The sequence below is a fragment of the Lactuca serriola genome, chromosome 5, assembly GCF_051521515.1.
Source record: "Lactuca serriola cultivar US96UC23 chromosome 5, Lser_US96UC23_V15, whole genome shotgun sequence".
In the NCBI taxonomy this organism is placed as follows: domain Eukaryota; kingdom Viridiplantae; phylum Streptophyta; class Magnoliopsida; order Asterales; family Asteraceae; genus Lactuca; species Lactuca serriola.
Genome location: NC_136412.1, coordinates 64,874,301 through 64,878,105, shown reverse-complemented (window position 1 = coordinate 64,878,105; position 3,805 = coordinate 64,874,301).

Below are 3,805 nucleotides of genomic sequence, written 5' to 3'. Positions count from 1 at the left end.
CTGATACCCCCACCAAATTCAGGGTGTTCTATGAGCTTAACCATCACACGCACAAACCCGCCCTAAAGTAGCCAATCGTGATCCGCTTTCAATGCCTCTAACTCGTGATCACGGTCAGCAAGGTTGCGTTCTAGGCTCTTGTTTTGGATCATCAGAACCTCATTCGTTTGCATCAGCGACTCCACTCGAGCCTTCAACAAGCTCCAAACATCCTCCCGCACCAATTTCTCTGACACCAACGACTTGTTTTTCTGGCCCAATAGATGAGCAACAACTTCAAGCTCTGCCACCTGCCCCTTCAAACGCGCCTCACTCGCCACCAAAGCAGAATGTGCACACCCCAAATTGTCAAACCACTACACACGCTGAGAGCCAGCAGCCAGATAAGCCTTGGCATGCGCTACAACATAAGCCAAGTTGTGGGCAAGGGCGGCATTGTTCATCGCATCCACATCCTCAATAGTAGCAGGAGGAAGGGCATGCTGGGTAAAGTCCAAAGCAGCAGAACGAACAAAAAAATGGGAATCGACACGAAGGTTCCACCGCGGAACAAAGACGGAGGCACCACAGAAAGCTCTCGCAATGGAAGACTCATGGTGCAACCGCTCGACACTATCCCTTGAAGATCGAGGACTGGCACAAGGACTCGGAGCAATCACAACAAAAACAATGGGATGTTGGGAAGCCCTTTCAACACCCTCAAACTGTTGAACGTCATCATCGGGTGTGACCAAAACATATCCATGATGAGAAGGCGCATAAGATAGCAGGCATATAAGCCCACGACGTTGCACCGCAAGCTTGCTAATCTGGCCAGAACTGACCCCGGATACCGGCGCACTCATATCTTAAGCAGTTTTCCATTTCTCTGCAACACGACGGAAGCTGACAATGATCCCATCCTTTCTATCCACTACATCCTTAGTCAAAGCCTCACCCGATGGACGAGGAATCAGGACAGGGGACAAGGAAACATCTGGAGCCGGCTGGTCCCCCGTCGCAGAGGAACTCCCCACTAGTTCTGGCGATGCCATAAGGGGGGCACTCAAACGATGGGGCGGAGGCAGAACCTCATGAAGAGTTACCACTCGGCTCTCTAACTTCCCCTGGTATCGCTTTCGCAGGACAGAGTCCATGGAAACAGAGCATTCGGTACTTGCGAAGAACAACAATGAAAACCTGAGACAATTTCTTTCTCCCAAAAGGGGGGGAAGAAGGAAAGTAAGAATAACTCACCACTAGAGTCAGTATAGAAAACTGACATCTCCCTCCAGACACACCAGCTAGGACTCATACCAACACCGACAAGCAACACCTATGATAACACATCAATGTCAACTTGAAGAGTGCACAAAAGATCGGCAGTCGCCTGGTTATGGGGAAACAATTTAGGAGTAACATCGGACAAAGCATTTGCTCGGTGGTTGGTGGTTGTCGAGGCCAACAAAATTAATAACCCTAAATCTTTTACACTAAAATAGTCTATAATGGTAAAGGGATCGTATCCATGGAGATTGGTTCAATTTTATAAATCTATGAAAATCTCTTTGCAAAAATACTTGTGAAATAACAACAAACTAAAGGGGAGGGGGTGGTCTTTGTAAATACTTGAAATAAACTAGGATTAAACTAAGATTTAAATTGACAATTTCAACAAAAAAAAGAGTTTGATGTAAAATCAATAAGGGAAAGATGGTTGACTAAAGGTTTCCTCACTTTGACTTTTTGATGAACATATCATTAGAATCCAATGGTGTAATACTCGTTTTAAATCCTTAATTTGGCTACAATAATCTAAGAAGCTTGAGATTACTTAGACTTTTCTTAGTTATTAAAATAGTTAGAGAAACTCATAACAATTTCCTTAGTCAAAGTCACAATTTCAATTAGCATGTAATTAGTGAAAAGCAACTAGCATTAAGAACCAAAAAGTCACCAAATCCAAGAGGAATCAAATGCTTTCACTACCATGTTGGAGGAAATGTTTTTATGATTGTGTGAAGAAAAACTAACACAAAAATCATATATTGCTTGCTAATTTGATAATTTTTTACTTAATGAAGAAATTAGCCAACTAATCACCACAAACACATTTAAACTCGTGAATAAAAACATATGAGTAGTGATAATAGGTTAAAACACAAAAAATTCCATAAAGATTCAAGAAAAAGTTTATAGAGTCTTCAATATTCAACAACTAGTCAAAGGATTTCACCAAAGTCAACCAATTTTGGTTTAGCCAAGCATGGCTAAACTCAAAGAAACAAAGTTAGAAGAGATTGTACCTAACATTCAAAAAGATTAAGAGAAAAAATGATGAAGTTCTTGGCCTTCCAAAAGCTCCAAAATCTCCAGAGAATTGATCAAATTTCAGATGTCCAAAAGTATGCTAAAGTGGCACACCAACCTTCCCAATATAGAGCTTCAAGTAAAATTCCGAAAATGCCCCAGCAGGAATCCATGCGGGCCGCGTGGAAACCTTACACGGGCCACGTAAAAGTGACGGAGTTTTTGGCCTTCTTCAAGTTTGACCCCAATCGGTTTCTAGCCCATTTTCTTCAAGATTTATTCAATTTGAGCCTAATTTATCTTCTCCAAATCACTCATAGCTTCCACAATCTCCCGATCATCAATCTCTGCACACTCGAAAATTCTCCCGCATCTTGCAAATTTAAAGTTCAATTCTTCCAAGCCTTCAATGAAAATGTCAAGCCTACTCCATGCATCACCTACATTGCCATCAAGCCCAAAATCCTCGTTGTCCTCCAAGTCCAATTGCTTCCCAAACATCCCGCTCCACTAGTCTCCTTAAAATATGCAATTATACTCACGAAACTAGAAAGTACCCGAAAGTGGTCATAAAATAACAAAAAGGAAAATATGCATGTAAATTAACTAAAGAGTGAATGAAATATGCTAAAATAAACTATAAAAAGAAGTAAATAAAATGAAACTATCAAATCACCCCAAGCTTAAACCTTACTTGTCCTCAAGTAAGACAAAACTAAAATGAACTCGAGACGAACTATCCTAAGAAAAATAAAAAGAATGTATAGAACTGCGGAACCTAATCACCGTTAGTCAACATGGTCAGAATTGATCGTGGTATTATCTCACGAAATTTTCATCCGATGACATTGGAACCATAAACCACAACCAGAACAACTCTTCTAGGTGAGTAATGAGGGATGGCCAGTTGCATCCCCAATGGAACATGCATATAATGCATAACATCTGTCATAGGGAGAAAGCAAATGGACAGGCTCGTGTGGAGATCTTCTTTAAGTGCACACTCTTATCAAGAAAAATGTGTGATCTTACGTCTGTCGGCCACTCTCAAGTGTGATTGGGTTTCATCGCTTAGGCACCATTGTAGGAGTCAGTTCACTTAGTGTTAACCCAAACCTACCGTAGTATCCGGCTCGACATTCTCTCTAACATCAGCTATTTGCGAAAAGAAAAAATCGATCTATATATAATAAAACAAACCTATATAAATTTATATCAAACGCCGCGTGACCAAAATGTAGGAAAATTTGTTCAATAGTTGAACCGGTCACCCATCTAAGATAATCGTAGCTTTGATTTTCTTTTTTTTTTTTTTTTTTGATGTTAATAACATTACTTGAAGGTAATGCACTAACATATTGAGTTTTTGCTTTTTTTTTTGAAGAAAACTTTTTAACTCAAAATTTGGTTCCCAAAAGTATGCAAGTGGAACCGAAAGGGTAATAATATGATCTGAATGGTCTAAGTGTGAAAATGACCATGTGTGGAGCATAAAGATGCAAGCTCCTTTTCAAAC